This window comes from Corvus cornix, chromosome 4 (assembly GCF_000738735.6).
Source record: "Corvus cornix cornix isolate S_Up_H32 chromosome 4, ASM73873v5, whole genome shotgun sequence".
Taxonomy (NCBI): Eukaryota; Metazoa; Chordata; class Aves; order Passeriformes; family Corvidae; genus Corvus; species Corvus cornix.
This window is the reverse complement of record NC_046334.1, coordinates 2479567-2497410: the sequence shown is the minus strand read 5'-3', so window position 1 is coordinate 2497410 and position 17844 is coordinate 2479567. Positions and strand designations below refer to the sequence as shown.

Genomic DNA, 17844 nt, shown 5'->3' with positions numbered 1-17844 from the left:
ACTGCACACAGCGAAGAGCCATCTGTCTGCAAGCGAGACACACATATTCCTTGTGGAGAGACTTGTCTGCTTCATCCAACACAATGTGAGAACCTTTCCTGACAAATTTCACGTCTTCCTTCACAGCTACCGGCAACTCACACAAGACACGGTATTTTGGCAACAACATTCAAGTCCCTTGATAAAGTCCCCTCAGCTCCTGGAGACCTTTCTTTCAAGCACCCAGACCTGAAACCAATAAGCTTCTTGACAGGCCATTTTGCACCAGAAAGAACCAGAAATATTGCTGTGACATCCAGGGCCGGGGGTAGTAACAGAGAGAAGCCAACAGGTTACTCCACCTTTCCTGGGGACACCAGTGCTGGTGAAGATGAGTGGCCCTGCTCCTGCTGTGTGACCACAGTGCCCTAAAGAGCTCAGGAACAGAATAACTCACGACAGGACTAAGTGCTGAAAATAAAAGGAAACCTTCTACCTGCAGAGAGCATGAGACACAAGTGCCACAGCAGCTGATGGAGACAAAGATGCCTCCACTGAAAGGTCAAAGCTGCCCCTGAAGTCTTTGCTCTCACACTGGCATCAAAAGACAGGCTGAAATAGTGGCTGAATGAAGAGCAAAAAAAGAAAAAAGGAGAAAAAAAGAAAAAAACCTGACTCTGATTTTCAACACTTTAATTAGCAACTGCATCTCCTTTGATAAAATGACCCTCTGAAGAAGGGGCTGGAGGAAATTGCAGTGCACTTTGTTGTGAGCTTAATTCATTGGTGCCTGTAGTTATACGCTACCATCGCCCAAGCATGAATTTTCCCTCGCGAACAAGCCTCAGGACCTGAAACAACACTAGTTTTAAACTTAAACCCACTTGACTGGGACTTTCTTTTAACTTCAATAATTATTGGGGGGATGCTTTGCCTTTCACTCCAACTGGCTTCAGCTTGGTACAAGCTCTCCCTGGTCACGCCATCACATGACACCCAGAAGCACTCAATGAATTTCTTTGTTCTGTTTCTGACTTCATCCTATAGCAAATAAGCACATTTTAACAAGCCACACAAACACAATCACAAAGGAAGCTATCACAGGTTTGTTTCTGCAGTGGGAAATACAACTTGGAATAAAGTAAAAATACTTTGTTTCATCATGCTCTGCTCTTATTCAGCTCAATTAAAATAACTGCAGCAACACCACACATGCCAAAACCATTCAGCTTATTCAGTCTGTTAATTAATAGCTGCTGTTTTGAAATTTACAGGTTGGTTTCCCTCAAATTCAGTTGTCTGTTGCTTTCAGACCTGTATTTTGGAGCGCCTGCTTTGAAGTATCTCCTAGTAGAATCTGGGCCTAGAATAAGGATAAAAGCAGCATAACAGCTTTCCTACACAGTTTAATCCTGAGATTCTGATTTGAAGAGCAAGACCACATCACTTACCAGAGCTACAAGGGACAGAAATCAACTTGGGAATCTTCTGAAAGGTGCAAAATACACTCCAGTAAGGGTTGGGGCTTTTTTTTTTTTTCTTGTAGCTGTATAAAAATTTTTAAATACACATACGCTTCCTGTGAATTTCCAGCACCAGTAGTTGGCTAAGACTAGAGCATAATTCCAGAAAGGAATGGTCTAAAGACAGGGTTTGTAGATTTTTCAAAGACAGTCCAAGACTTAAGTGCAATCTGTTAATTCGCAAATATTAGGGAAAAGAGAAAATAAATTCAAAGGCTACAGAAGATCAAGACGAAGACGGCTCCCATCTCCAAGACTACAATTTCCAGAAGGATCTGGGTGTAAAACCAAAATAAATGAACAATAAACCATCCAGACACACCCCAAGTGGTTCTACACATGCACATGTCTGTTCCTACCCACCAAAATGGATATGAAGGAATAATAATTAATACTTCCCAGGTATTCCTCCACTTCTGGAAAGCAAATTAACTTTCTGAGCATGAACACTAAGTCTCTGATGGGGGTTTATAACAAAAATAACTTTACAGCTTACTGCTGTAGTTCAGTTACTTCATTAGTAAGCAGTTTAAGGCAAGACTGATTGTCTAACACAAGTATAGTCTGAGATAAAATAATGTGGAATACTCCAATCTTCAAGTGTACTTTGATGAAAACAACGCTAATTGATAAACAAGCAAAATAATTACCAAAGTGTCACGAAGCACAGTAATGAATGATTTATCATTATGAGTGGTTAAAGAAAGATGCCAGCTTTACTCCTGTATTTTACACAGTCAGATCTGTTTTTCAAGATTCTCAACTTGAAAAAAAAAAATTCAGATAATCATCAACTGTCCTTGGGCAAGTTTCCACACAAGCCCTCACAGGATTTACACCAACAGCTCCCATTTACTTTTAGCCCCACAATTCTTGGATGCTCCAAGCACTAGGCTGGCCTATCCAGACATGTTACTGAAATACACATGGGAATTTTCCACTTTGCACTGCTGGGAAGCAAAATGTGTGCAGACAACACTTCACACAAGCGTTTTAAGCTCGATTACTTATGATAAAATTTTGTGCCCAGGGACCAAACACCACAGGCATCACCACACACCCCTCAAAGCTCAGTTTCAGCAAATAACGTTCTTCTAAGGACCAGCAAGGCTTAATCAGGGGTGTAGTTCTCCAACAAAGCTTTCTTGGCATCTACATTGCATTGGGGTACAGGTTTCGACTGAACTGTGGTGACTTTGGATAATGCCAAACCCAGCTCTCCAGTGACAGCAACCTTCTAGTCAAGAACACTCCTGAGAAGGATACTGCTACAAGGTCTGCCTCAGCACACCGCGCTATTGAAAAGAAGCACTTTTGAGCAGACGTTTGCATTGTGGTAAATTGGCAGAAGTGGCTTCCCAAGCAAACCTACAAAACAAATATTTAGCTCCTTGCAAACAGCACCTATGCTCTCTAACCCTAACGATCTCATTTTAAAAATCCCTACTACTTATAAATCTGAAGCAGATACTACATAAAGTACCACCACAGCTGCTGGGGCTGCTCATGGCAGTGGGCTCTGCAGCCACACTTCCCACCTCACCTCACCAGCAAGCTGTGCATCTTGTGCTGAAAGCCATATCCTGGGTAAATTCCTGTTCCTCACCCAGATTTCATTCAGAGAGAGATGCTCCTTTCGCCTCATTTGCAGTGTAAGCCAGAAAACACCTCACCTTGCCCCAAATTTGAGTATTTTTCAGTTGAAACATTAAATTGGGAAGATAACAATGATGTCCTGGAAATAAAGCTAAGGGCAACACATGAGTACTGGCCATGTGTTTTCTTGAGTCCTTTTTGTTTCTCTTTTTTGTTTGCTTTGTGCTGGGGTTTGTTTGTGATTTTTTTTTTTTAAGCTAATACTTAATTTTTGTTGAAAATTTTTGCAATACTTTTTAAAATGTGTATTTCATGAATTGGTCTTCTTGGCATTAAAGCACCTTATTCATTTGACTTAAGTAACTTTCAAATTGGATGGGGGCCACAGGAAAAAAACCCAACAAAATCAAATACAATATATGTAACTGCATTTTAATCTAAGTCCTGGATGTCTAAATTTAATGTTTGCAGGTTTTGTTACACTTACGCACTCCATCTTCTGGCATAACAAATAAATTAAATACCTTTTTCCAGACTGGTGGTGAAAATGATTTCTCTAATGGAGTACAGTCTTGAATTAAGAAATTTGGAAGGTCCTCCAACCTCTACATTGACACTGTTACCTCCCTCTAAATACACTGAGACACAGCCTTAATATTTTAATTTTTTTAAAGCATGCTGTTTCTGCAGGGCATCAAGGCTCATTTCCAGCTCAGCTCAGAATCAGAAGCTGACTCAAGATTTCCCATTAACTCTCCCTTTAGTTACTGAGTAAGAAGGGAAAACAGTCTTAAGTTGCTTATTTTTTGTGAAGCTGAACCATCCATTCATAGGAGGAAAGAACAGCACAGAGCAAAGAAAGCTATGCTTGTTTCTCTACACAAATAAAATTATGGGCATGACAACCATGCTGTTAAAGAGAAATGGTCATAACAAACTGGTTTATAACCACAGTTTTGGCTATAGACCATTTAAATGCTTATTTTTTACAAGGAATATCAGGACCTCACACCCTGAGCATTTTAACGTACATACACCCAAGTGTCCTAAAACATCAAAAATAATTCATCAAAGGGTTCAAGAAACCTTATGTCATAAGCCTTGGAAATTGCCTCCAAGCATAGCTGTCCTGGGGGAAGGACAGAGAATTCTATTAAAGGCTTCTAGGGTATTTTACTTCCTGGAAAACAAGAAGAGGAGCCCTCTACAATACCTATTCACAAACACTTGGAGCTGTATCAGAATGACAGTTTTCAGCCCAAAGATACTTTCTAAAACAACAGTAAGAGGTCAAATCATGCTGAAATTTTTGTGAGGACAAAAATACCAACAAAGGAGGTGAATGATGTCAAATGCTTCTCATGTATCAGCATTTCTCAAACACAGTTCTGTTCTCTTCACAAATATGACTTTGAAATAATCAAACAGAAATAAAAATATTTGTTGAAAGTCTAGATCTGGAAGAAAAAAAGGTATTTCATTTGCTAAGCATCTCATGAATTTGGTCTCACAACCCAATAGGCTTTAATACTGCAGTGGGATTTCTCTTGTAAGTAAAAGACGGGGCACTTGACCAATAAGGAATAAACCCTGTACTATTCTAAAAGGAGCAACCTGGTTAAAACAGTGATGTGGACAAAAAGCACTTCAAAGAGCCCAAAGTGGAAAAAACCCCAAAAAAGTGGGCATGTGCACTAAACACTCAGCAATTTAAGTCAGAACTAATGTATCTCATGTTCAAGAAAGTCAATTATAAAATAACCAAGTCAGGACAGACGCTGTTACACTTACAAATATAATTATTGCAGAACATTTTTCAAGTAGTAGGAAGTGTACTCCAGCAAATCATACCCTCTGTGCCCTCACAACAGGTACAGAGAAGGCCATACACAAAGCTATGCCAGTAAGGCACAACAGCTGGCAGCCATTCACCAAGATGAAATTGCCACCAATTCAATCCACCAAAACCAATCCACTGCTTCATGACCACTTACTCAGCAAGTCACTTTTCTCCAATCCACTCACACGGGCAAGGAGAGGACTCAGAGCTCAGGTGACATCACCCTGCACAGAAGAAGGATGCAGGATCATTTCAGATGTCCTCTCCTCCAGCCCTGTTAAGCCCCTGGGTTTCTCCACCCAAATCCTGCTTTAGAACAACCCAACTGTTTAGAAGCACCCTAAGAAAATAAAACTTAGCATTTACAAAACACCGACACGATTCTCACCTCAGAGTCTCAATATTTAACAGATACATCACAAAACAAATATTTTCTTTTCTCGTGTTCTATAAAGAGCTTCTGTTAACACGAAGCATGCAAAAAAAAAAAAAAAAACAAAGCAAAAATAACTCACAAGTATTTTGTGCTAAGTACTCATTTCCTTGTATTTCAACTGAAATATTTTCACAACAGCATGAAAACTATCTCGGAGCACAAGACTCCAGCACAAACTGGAGTCTTTTGGAAAAGAAAAGCCACTGCAGTATCCAGTGTTCAGCCGGGAGCAAGGACCAAAACAAAGGAACAAAACCAAGGAAATACGAAGCAAAGGTTAATTGCACACTACGTAGTGTCGGTGCTTTAAAACTAGCTCAGCTAAAATAACTAAGTGACCTTGCACGATAATTGCTTGGAAAAGCAGGCAGGCAGCTTCAGATTGCAAATGTTAACTGAGAATATGTTTGTAATAAAAGTCTGGAAATAAGTGGTATCATGTAAATGATGCCATAAATTAAGCCATTTGGTCGTAACATTAAAAAAAACCAAAAAACCACCAAACCAAAAATACTCATTTCAAGATGTTTGCTTTGGGGGAGGAGACCTTCAAGGATGCCTACTACTGGAGTTACTCCCTGCTGTCCCTCCCCAGGGAACTCTGATGAGCATGCAAAACGGGCTGCGCAATTCCCAGTGATCCCCTGTTGTTCCACGGCCAGGGCTCAGACGAGGAGGTAGACAGTAAAAGACAAGATGCCACTTGACCTCCGCTTAAACACCGCAACTTCAGCGATGTGTCGCCTGAAAAGTTCACGCTTGACCGTTTTCCTCCTTTTTAAGCCCAACCGGGAAGCGCAGTAGCACTTATGCAACGCTGTTCCTTCAGAGGCGGCTGGGATGTGGAAACTCGGAGAATATCCAGGGAGGGCACTGCATCCCAGGCGCGCTGGGAGTCATCCCAGGTCTAGGATGTCCCTCACACCACGTCCCCAAGCTGGCAGCCGGGTGGCAACCCAACACGGGGGGCTCTGCGCCCACACACCGCGGTGTTACCCCCGCTGACACCACCGCGGGCCGGCTGTCGGCGACACCAAGTAGTTAAAGGGGAGCCGCCAAAAGAAGCCAGAATTCGGTGTCCGAAAAGCGGCGGCTTCCCGCGTCCCGCCGCTCCCGCCCTCAGCGCCCCGCGCGCGCCAAGCACCGCGAGCGCGCCTCCCCTCAGGGCTGCGGAGCCGCCGCTGAGGGACCCCCGGGCGGGTGGGTGCCCCCTCAGCCTTCCAGCCCCCTCTTCCCTCGCGGCGCTCAACCTTCCCCAAGGAGCAACGCCGGCACCTGCCGGGCTTCTCCGCACTCACCGCTGCGGCGCCGGACGACGACCACGCCAGAGCCCGCCTGGTGAGCGCCCGCCCGCCGCGCCACACAGGTACCGTGCGCGCCGCCCCTGGGCCCCTCTTCTCTCCCCGCCCGAGCGCCCCTCACGAAAAGGGCGGGAAGGGACGCGTCCTTCTGGCGCCCCTCAGGACATGGCGCTCCCCCACATTCCCCCAGCTCCCTCCTCAGGTCACACCGTCCCCTCCCTCGGAGACACCGCATCGACGCGGCTCCCTCCCCACTCCCACGGCTCTTCCCCTCAGCCCTCCGGCTCTCACCCCCACTCCCACGGCTCTTCCCCTCAGCCCTCCGGCTCTCACCCCCACTCCCACGGCTCTTCCCCTCAGCCCTCCGGCTCTCACCCCCACTCCCACGGCTCTTCCCCTCAGCCCTCCGGCTCTCACCCCCACTCCCACGGCTCTTCCCCTCAGCCCTCCGGCTCTCACCCCCACTCCCACGGCTCTTCCCCTCAGCCCTCCGGCTCTCACCCCCACTCCCACGGCTCTTCCCCTCAGCCCTCCGGCTCTCACCCCCACTCCCACGGCTCTTCCCCTCAGCCCTCCGGCTCTCACCCCCACTCCCACGGCTCTTCCCCTCAGCCCTCCGGCTCTCACCCCCACTCCCACGGCTCTTCCCCTCAGCCCTCCGGCTCTCACCCCCACTCCCACGGCTCTTCCCCTCAGCCCTCCGGCTCTCACCCCCACTCCCACGGCTCTTCCCCTCAGCCCTCCGGCTCTCACCCCCACTCCCATGGCTCTTCCCCTCAGCCCTCCGGCTCTCACCCCCACTCCCATGGCTCTTCCCCTCAGCCCTCCGGCTCTCACCCCCACTCCCATGGCTCTTCCCCTCAGCCCTCCGGCTCTCACCCCCACTCCCATGGCTCTTCCCCTCAGCCCTCCGGCTCTCACCCCCACTCCCATGGCTCTTCCCCTCAGCCCTCCGGCTCTCACCCCCACTCCCATGGCTCTTCCCCTCAGCCCTCCGGCTCTCATCCCCACTTCCATGGCTCTCCCTCCTCTCCCTCCACTAGACCCTCCACCGCGGCCGCCCGGGGGCTTCCCCTTGCGTTGCGGGAGGAAAGAGGGAGAGGGTAGGCTGGAACAAGCAGCGAGATGGAACGAGAGCCCTCCTCCACCTCCACACCCGGACCCTCTGCCCCGCGCCGCAGGCGGGAGCGCCTGGCCCCCCTCGGTACCGCCGAGGCCCCTCACCGCTCTCCCTTCAGGGCCGCTCCTCCGCGTCGCTGCCTCTGGTAAGGAGCCGACGACCGCAGCTCCGCTCGGGGCTCTTGTCCTTCAGCCGGGTCCGCCCGGCCCGGGCTGCGGCGCTGCTGCGGCGCCGGGAGCGCCGGGCCCGCCGGTGCCTCCGCCCGGGCTCTGCTGCACCTGCTGCGGGGCTGGGCTGCCCTGCGAGCAGAGGAGGCTCCCTCGCTCCGTCCTCACTCAACTTCTCATCACTCCGGGCTGCCCCCACTCCGCCCCACCGCATGCACCGGCGCTACCGCTCCCCCCCGGCTCCGGGGAAAGGCTCGGCTGCCCTCCCGCCCCATGCACTGCCCCGCTACCGGGACGGCGGGCAGCTCCCGGCACAGGGCAGGTCTCCTGTGCCCGCCTCTGGCGGGAGGGACCGGAACCGCCTCCGCCAATCAGCCCCGGCGCAGCTGCTTTTCGGTTCCAGCCCCGTGCCATAGGCAGGGACACCTGGTCCCATGGACCGTGTTGCTGTAAGCCAAGTCCAAAGCGCTTCGCTAGTTAACTGCCAACTAAACAGTGTAGTTATCCCGCCCTCTCTCACCCGGCAGACTTTAAACACAGACGCTAAATCTCCAGTTGGTTTTGTGTGTGTGTGTGGTTTGGGTGGATGTAGATTTGTTTTGGTTTTTATTTTCTGTTATTCATTTATTATTTGCCAGTGATACATCAAAATTTAGTAAAACTGTAGTCTCATAGCTGACAGACAGTAAAGTCCTTTGAAAGAACAAGATTTGGCCCCTCACCTCTCATACGCTCTAACGTCTAAACTTTCCCTGTTTCTTTTAACTTACAAGTTTGCTGGAGTTTTTGCAATGAGCTTTAAAGGACAAGAATTCTCAGATTATCTTTTTGATTTGACAGATCAAGTTACTCCTTTAAGAAAAGTGAAGGTTTAAGTTTCGTCAGACAAAACAAAAAAGTTAATGAAATCGGAATGAGAGGTTAATGAAATGGCATGATAAGAAAAATTAACATGAGCTTTAAATTGATCTCCATTCTAGTCAAGACGGCTTGCAAAAGAAAATGAAACTTTACTTTCATTCAAATCAATCCAATTTATTTGGGACATAAAATTTTTCTTTATATTTGTTATAGAGCTTTTTAAGAGCTCTTCTGTTTCTCACATAAAGAACAAATCATTAAAGTTTCTCAAACCTCATGCCCCTTTTAATGTCCGGTTAACATTAAATCATGTGGTAAACTTTCATGGGTGGTACTGAAATCCTACAAGGCAGTGGTGGCCCTTGGCGTAAGGGAAATATTGAGCTCTGAAAATGAAGTTCTCAAGTCAAATATCCCCAAATCAACTATATTCACTCTATTTTGTTGAAAAGTTTAGTTACTTGTAGGCAAAATAAATTCCAATTTATATTAGGTAAGAACTGAATAAATTCAGTTCCTCTGCATATCCAAATGACATTCTTATTCCAGTGGCAACCAATTTAGTAAATCCAAAACCAGGAGAACCATTCCTAAGGCATAACCATGGGCATAAGTCTGGATTTGAAGCAAGCGTAGATTTTGTTCAGACCTTCCTGAGCTGTGCTGGGATCACCTGCAGGTTTATCAGTGTTGCTTTGGTTTCTTGGGTAGCAGCTTTAATAAAGCTGTTCTCGCTGTGAAAGTGGCAATCGGTGCAGTTACCTGGGGAATTCAGTTACAATTATTTACCAGACCTTGGCAAAAAATTAAAGGTTTCTTCATGGAATGTTGCACTGAAAATGTTTCACAGTGGTGGTAGTACTTTGAATTTAATTACTGTGTGCTGTATCATACTAACTCAGGAATGCACGTTATTTCTAAAAGCTTTTGCATTATCCCACACACACTTTACCTTTCCTGTCAGCAGGTCAGACATGCTGGATTTCCTCACTGTTCTGCCTTCCCAGTTTCCTATCTTGAGCAGATGAGAATAGGTCAGACACAATATTTTATTGAAAATTAATGTGTTCAAGAGTTAATGATTTTCTCATAGAATCCTACATTTGTTGTAAGGGCATCTTTCCTTGGTGCCAATACTTCAACTCTAGGTATATGTACATCATATTGTCCTGTCTTTGCCTGTTATGGTTACGTGCTCTTGCAAAATTGATTTTATTTCCAACTCCAGATATGCCTATAATTTTGTACTTAACAATTTTGTATTTCTTTCAAAGTAAATATAAGGCATTCTTTATTAGCTAAGCTATTATTATAACTCTAAGATGTATAAGGTATGCAGCCAAACACTGAAACAGGGATTTCTTGTTCTCCAGTAAATTCCAGATCCTAACAAAGAAATTCTGCATTGCAAAAATTTTAGTCTTAGAGTTTGAAATTGTGATAAGGAAATCAGATTCAAATAAAATAATAAAAGTTCACAAAATGCTATAAATATGAAGCATTCTTAATTTTTGTTAAAATTTTGGAGAGCTAATAAACATTTCAGAAGTGGTTTTGAAGAACCTTCTATTGTTGTCCAAAGGGACACCTTCAAACTATTTTTCAGGAGAGGAATTTAATTAATTTGCTTTTAAGTTGGACAGTGATGTCATCAAAGTTATTTTTACTGGGTGAGGAACAAGAAACACCTCTTGATGTGACATGTTTTTCCAAGGTTGTAGAGTGCCTTCAACCAACAGAATGAAGTGAGAACTTCATTCTGTTGGATTAAGACAACTGTTCCCTGTTGTGTTTTCTTCCTGGCAGAGTTTTTATCATGTTCATAAGAATAAAGAAATACTACGCTGTTAACTCCAGATTTGCGATTCTGCAAATCTGATTAATTGAACTGGACAATACGTGTAAGTTCTATTGAAGATTATGTCTGTTGGGCTTTTCTACTGATTTGCACGGGTCTTCTGACCAAAGAGGAAGGAATTTCTCCAGTAGATTTCTGGATCATGATGATTCAGTAAGTTCAGTAAGTGGTTTTTCCTCAGCCTTGATTGTTTTGGCTATACATGCACATACCTCAAGAGTTTTTACAGAGCAAAGTGCGAGTATCACCTTCCTTGTAACTCAGATTCCAAGACAGCGTTCGCTGCCTTTGCATCCTAATTGACATGCAGTCACAAGCAGCCAAACGAATTTATTTAAATAGGGTTTGTAGTTCTTTAGCCTTCCAATATGCCAAAAGGAATTGATCATCTGAATTGCATAGTACTGAATTTAACTGCAGTGTTACCAGACAACCAGCACTTCTAGATCTGCTTGCCATGTCTTTGGAACTTGCTCACAGACCCTCATAAAAGCAAGAAAAATGTACAAACGAATCTGCCTTTGCTGTAGGCAACTGTTGGCCTTATTATCTCACAGGAGTGACACTAACACACAAGTTCATTCTGCCCATATGGGTGAGTCCCAGCACTGCGCATTACAGCTCTAAGTGGTGCTTCCCAACAGAGAACTACAGAGTGATCACCCTACGCTTTGTGGCTCGTGTAACTGTGAAATGGTAGTTTCTAGTTAACTGATGTGTGTTTTCGTGGCACCAGACAGTTTTTCTCCTAGATGAGAAATCTCTGATGTGCCTGCAGTTGTTCTTTCAGTGCAGCCTGTGTGATTATAAAACAGAATGTTCTATTTCCTGGGGCAAAAATTTTAACAAAGGACGAAGGACACTTTTATGGACAAATTTAGGTGACACCTCATCTCTTATCATTCCTTGTCTGGCAGTACTGTAACTTTCTGCGGACATTTGTTGACCATGGGGTCAGAACACTTGAATGTAGAAAAATGTTAAAACCATAAATCCCACTTCACTGTGCCTTGTCGTAAGGGACATTCTGTGGTTAGAGAAGGCACAGGGAGGAGCACTTAAATTGTTTGAGGGGATCAAGCAGTGCTCTCATGAGGAGAGACTAAAGAAGGTGGAACTCTTCTGTCTGGAAAGGGAATAGCTGAGAGAGGATTTGGTCAAGATCTGCAAAACCGTAAAGGCCGTAGAGATGACAGCTACACAGCTGCTATTCACTAGAAGCTGTGATTCAAGAACAGGTGACAGTAAGTGCAGGGAGCACCAAAGCAGTTTAAAGAGATGAAAGGAAGCTCTTAATGAAAAACAGCTGACCTTGATTTCCTTTATTACCCCGGAAAGTTAAAAATGCAGGCTGGTTAAGCAAGGTTTGTAAGGGTGTGAGCCGTTTTGTGGGTAAGAGTGCTATAAATTAGCTCTGATGGTAGTGTTTGACCCTGTCACTGTGCAAATACAATAACTGAGCATTCTGAGTGAGTAATAAGGGAGTTGGTTATCAGAAGGGGTTATACTGTCTTTCAAGGGTATTTTCTTTTCCATTGTTTGAAAGTGAAGAGTGGTCTAAAGAATTTTCTTAACCCTTAGGGTGTTTCTGGTGTCGAGAACTCCAACTTAGAGAGTAGAGAAACTCATTAAGTGCTTTTTTTTTTTTTTTGTTTGTTTTGTTTTGTTTTGTTCATTTTGTACTGCTTTAAGTAGAATTCTGCATGTGAAATGTTGTCAGAAAAGTAAAAGACTCTTCCTGAGTGGTTTTCTTGTTAGTAAGTGGAGGTCATGTGTTTTTACAGAAGTTGGTTCTGGAGACTTAGGCTGTATTTATCCTTGAGAGTTTTAAAGTTCTAGGGTAATGTTGAAACAGATATAGGCAGGAGGCGTTAGGTATAGTGTAGGTACTTGTCAGGTGAGTAGAGTTTTGTTTGCTATTTGTTTTAGTGACTTTCTGTTAATTTGGTTTTTTTTCTACACTTAATGGCCTTTCAGTGAAGTAGGTTCAAAACCTGTGTGACTCTGTATCATTCCTGTGTTTTAATATTGTTCCTCACCAATTACACAGTCGCTTGTTGAGTTGTGTGGTAACACGTTCCTTGGCGTGCCTTTGAAAAGGAATATAGAAATAACAAGATGAATGTTTATGTTCACGCTTCAAAGAAAATTGCTTTAAGTTCAATTTCATGAGATTAGTCATTAAGTTTGTAAGAAACCTGCATGTGAAAACATTGCCTTTTTTATTGCAGTTAAAAATGTTTGCACACATAGTTGGCTGTTTTATGGGTTTTTGGTATCTTAGACAAATAATGTTATGTGTAACTATTCTCATCTCTCTTCAAAGAGAATAGCTGTGACTTTGTTTCTTTAAACTTGAGGAAAACAGCATAAGACAGGTATTGGTGGTAGTCTTTTTTCAGTTTAAAGTCCCAACTGGTATTCAAAGTCTATTGTATGCTGGAGGTTGCTTATTTAATTAGTTCATTCAGACAGGAAGAGGTAATTACGAAAGGCTGCTAGAGTACTATTGTTTTAGGAATCAAAAAAAACCCCCTATAATACCAAAGCTTGGCATTATACTAACTTTATACCTAGCTCTTGCAAGAGGCTTTTTCAGGCACCGCTGACATTATGTACATGTTTTAACAAGTAGTGAGTTCCAAATCTGGCTGCAAAGAGAGCAAACTAATCCAACAAGATGCTGGATTGTGTTCTGGTTTTACACTTCCTTCCAAGTGGTTTCAGGAAGTACTGCTTAGTTTTGCATTTACAATTCTAGCTTAAATTATCCATGACAGTAATCTATGGAGTTGTTTTTTTCTTTGTATAAGCAGAAAAGGTTAGTTGGTATGTAATAAGTAAGATAATTAATACTGCTGGATACTCTACTAAAATGTGTTGCTGTTTGACCGAAAGGAAAAAAAAGCAATAAAACAAACAAATGTATTGCTCCAGCATATTGTATTGTTTTTGGTTCTTGCACCATTTCTCATAGATAAGAGTTCTTGCCACACCTATTGAGAAAACACCAAGTGTCAAAGCTCTGTGCATCTTGTTTGCTCTCCTTAGCCTATCTGGGAAGCAACAGTAATGAACAGAGTGAGTGTGTAGCACCTCAAAAGGGTTTCAAGGGAATAGTTAAATGAACTGAGATCTAGCTGGTAATTCCATACTGACACAAGTGATAGGCGTGTGATATGGTGTGTGTGCATTTGCTTTTCTGTTTTATAAATTATTATAGGAGTCTTCATAGCCTTGGCTGTAGAGCAGTAAAAGCTTGACAAAACTGTAGTTATGAACCTCCTGTAAATGAAATTCTGCACTTCCCCTGTGTCTCGTGCAGTTGGCTCCTTTTCTCTTTTTCCTTCTTTTTTTTTTTTCCTTCTCCTGTTGTCAAGCCCTCTTGGGCTTGGTGTGTTGAAGTCTTTATAGTCAAAGGTGACAATAAGCAGTAGTTTGAAAACATTTGTTAAATAGTATTAAGAGTTTGCCAAAAAGAAATCATGTCCTTCCTTCATTAGATGTCTTGTCTCCTCAGGTGGTGCCAGTCTCTACTTGGTAAACTAATCCTGGCTATAACTTGTTCTACCATTTCCATTTGTCAGAAAACTACTCTGATTTTAAGATGAACATGATGGGTCTGTAAAAGACATTGCAGAACTGAGTTCCTGCAATAGTTAGTAGTCCCAGCCCAGGAGGTCCTTTTCAATCCTGAATTGCTGGTCAGATATTTATTAGAAGTGAGAGATTAAAAACCAGAACAGGGCTCTCCAGGCTTCTTTTTGGGATGTTTGCAAGGGGTACAGGAGAACAGATCCTGAGTTCAAGCTCCAGTGCTAGGTGATTAATAAAAATACAGTTATATACAAAGCTGGGAGGGGTAGGGGACAGTGACTCCTAGCAACTGGTAGGCTGCGAAGTAACCCAATAACATTGTGAATCCAGTCTTCGCTGGAAATCAAGTATGGCCGCTGCTGTGAGTCCAGAGAGGGGGGAGAATATGGTGTTCCAAGTGCCACAAGTGTATCTCAGCTGTGCAATGCTTTGGAAAGCCAGGAACTTCTAGTACTGAATTATTGCACAGCTGTGGGCCCTCACCAACAGTGCTGGTTCATCTTGTTGTAACTCTGCTTTTGGGTGTGATGGGGAAGCATGCCAAAGTCACTTTGTGTACCTACCACATGCCAAGAAGTTGTTTCCCAATGTTTGGGTAGCCATCACTACATCCTCATGCCAGATCTCCAAAACAAGTTCCTCACTTGCATGTCGGTGTGTTTCATTTTGCAAGTGTTACGGTAGACTCTGAGAATGTCAAACTGAAATTGCTGCTGTCCACTGCTTCCCATGTCAGAGGACCTCTTTGTGCTTCAGCTGGAGAAGCAGGCTTCCCAGGAAGTTGTCCCATTTTTTTCTTCAGTCTTTACAGTAACAAACTTTGATCTTTAGGCATTCCTGTCTGTCTTATGAACTATTTTCCCTTGCCTATGCTTTTAAGCAGCCCCAGTAATAAAAGCGTTCGGTCACACTGTCTTTTGAATGCTGCGGAAGCCTTTTTTCCTTAGGTATCACTACTTCTGCTTGGATTGAAGAAATGAATCCGTACTCTGCAATTCCACCTTCAAAGTCTGTTTGAGACCACAGCCTTTTGCAACTGAAGCTGTATCTTGGTTTTATAGCTACACCTTTTAGAATACCTGCTGGGATCATTTTACATTGTCCCTTTTGTGGCTTTACCATTTGCTACTAGTTTTATCTGTTTTTAAAGAGTATGTCTGGTACTGTTTCCTCCAATGTTAAGTTCGTCCTTGTTGTTTCAACTATTTCATGCTGTCTTTGTGCTTAAGGCAACCAGAAAGCTTGGAGTGTAGAATGAATCACTAAGGGCAGGCAATCTGTTTTGGAAGAGAGAACAAATTGAAAGTAATTTTCTCTCCAAAGTACTCTCATTAATTTAGTTTTCAGTGTAGCCTTTCTTCTTCCCTTTTAGTTAGAAGATGAACTAAATACCAAGAGAAGGATGGGAAAGATGCTTCTAAGAATGTCAGGAACCCATTTCCATTTCTCTCAAAACTAGGGGAAAGAATAGCCTTAACGAATTTGAGCTCCAAGAAGCTAAAAAGCAATTTTTAATTATAAGTGTAGATACTAGAAATCTATTGGTGTGCCATGTCATACCCCGATGCCATACTTGTTTCTTTCAAGTCAGAGGTCTCAAATGAGTCATTATATGTATATCTGTCCAAGTTCTTCATGAGTTTATGTACTAACTTTGAAGCTCTTCATCCATTTAACAATTTAGATGTAATTCTGAATAATGTAATGCATTAAATAGAACAAGGGAAATATTTTTAAACAAGTAGCAAGTTTGTACAGAATATCAGCAACCTGACTTACACAAACTCTAGGAAGGAAGTTGGTTTTAAACAATTGCAGAAAAAACCAACTAATAGTTTGCAATATTGAAAATCTGTTCTCTCCTTTTCAAATAAGCATTCTGTCTGGTTTTATTTTCTAGGACTCTTTTCTCCTCTTAGAGGGAGAAGTTGCCTTGTATTAATTCTCTCTTTATTTTCTTTGCATAGTCTTTTCGTTAATACATTCTCAGCTCACTGGCTTGTGTCCTGTATCTATGGATATCTATGAAACCCCATCTGTGCTTACCACCAAGTACACCAAAATTGGATGGGAATAACATAATTGCAGACAGATGTGTTGGCTCGAACTTGTGACGTTGGGGAGAAGCAGATGCTGTTTCTCAATACAGAAATCTTCCATCTATCTGCAGCCCGGTGTTGATATCATCACATAATGATGTGTTTCCTGTGTTTGCCATCTCATATCCATGATCTTCTTCTGCAGGACCTTGTCCTTTACTCAGCCCTCAGTGATTTAATGGAAGCTATTATCTGTTGCTGAGTACGTTCATAAGAAAACCCTCTGGGAACACTGAATAATACATCAAATGTTTTGCTAAGGGAACCTGGGTCTTACTTAATATCAAGAGTGTGTTAAATTTATGCAAGAGCATGAAAATATTTGGAGCAGTGACCTCTTACACTTCGATTTGTCCCATTATCCTATTTACATGACAACTCTAGTTGTAATGACTGAACTGCAGCTGATCAAAAGTATGTTTAGGGAAGAAAAAAGTCTGCTCTTTCATGATTAACCTCTCTTCCTACACTGTAGTTTTACCAGCAATTTTGGAAGGTTGGTTCTTTTATTGATAAGGTATAGCAAAGCTTAATCAGTTTGCAATGTAATTATTTCCTTTTTTTTGTGGTGCAAATTTTTGGGGTTTTTTATATTTTTCTGTATGTGATTATTAACTGAGAATTAGCAACTGATTGAGACTTTTGGTATTGTGTGTTGTAAATGGAGAAGCGTATTAAAATCCATTACAGGACTGTCATATATAGATTTGAATATCTGGGAGCCTCAATCAATCTTCCTTCTGAAGAAGAGGTGTCTGCTGCTTAAGGTTGCCCTTGTAGAAATTTTGGAACACGGTTTTGGAGATTGTTACCGGATACAGTTACTCCAGATACAGACATCCCTGAGCATGGGAATCCTAAGATAACACAGGTTGGAAGCTATGTCTGGAGGTCTAATCCCATCCCTGCCCAGGACCGGTCATACTAGTTTTTGGTGCTTAGGGCCTGACCACTACAGTCCGCAACATTTGAGTATCAGGATTCCACAGCCTATTTGGGCAACCTTTCTCAGTGTTTGACAACAATGCTGGTTTTTTTCAAGTGTTTAGTCAGCTCTTCTGGTCTTGGCCTTTGTGTCCATTGCCTTTTGTGGCATCACTGAGCACTTCCCAAAAGAGCCTTGCTCTCCCTTTACCCAATCCCATGGGACAGGTGAAGGACAGCAATGAGTTCTCCCCTCAGTGCTCTTTTGAGATGTGGGACACCAGAGAGACTATTCACCTGCATTCTTTCCATCTTGGCCAGAGTGTGGATTTTGGGTGAGAGTATGGAAATATCCCTCCACACGTACTGCAACTTTGGCTTGGTTTGTAACTCGTGCTGTGGGGTTCATGTGAATCAGAAACAGTGATTTCCAGAAAGAAAGTGTTCCTGACTCAGATGAGATGTTTAAATCTGATAAGGCAGGAGGGAAGACAGAATTGGTTCCTCCCTTTGAATTTGCATCTGTGAAATAGCTGAGAAGAT

At 43.2% G+C, this 17844-nt stretch overlaps 1 protein-coding gene across 3 annotated transcripts in view; it reads right to left on the bottom strand.

The window, feature by feature from the left end:
- The window catches only part of UGT8 (UDP glycosyltransferase 8), a 36828-nt gene extending 28375 nt beyond the window's left edge, over window positions 1-8453 (bottom strand). The window contains exons 1-2 of one of the 3 annotated variants that reach the window (XM_039551027.1): window positions 7900-8254; window positions 5093-5162 (exon numbers count right to left, since the gene is read on the bottom strand). The gene's annotated coding sequence lies outside the window, so the exon portion shown is untranslated. Of the gene's footprint in view, window positions 1-5092; window positions 5163-6672; window positions 6740-7899 lie in introns of those variants that run through there. The other 2 variants (XM_039551026.1, XM_039551029.1) reach the window with 2 other exon arrangements.
- Between the last annotated feature and the right edge of the window lie 9391 nt (window positions 8454-17844).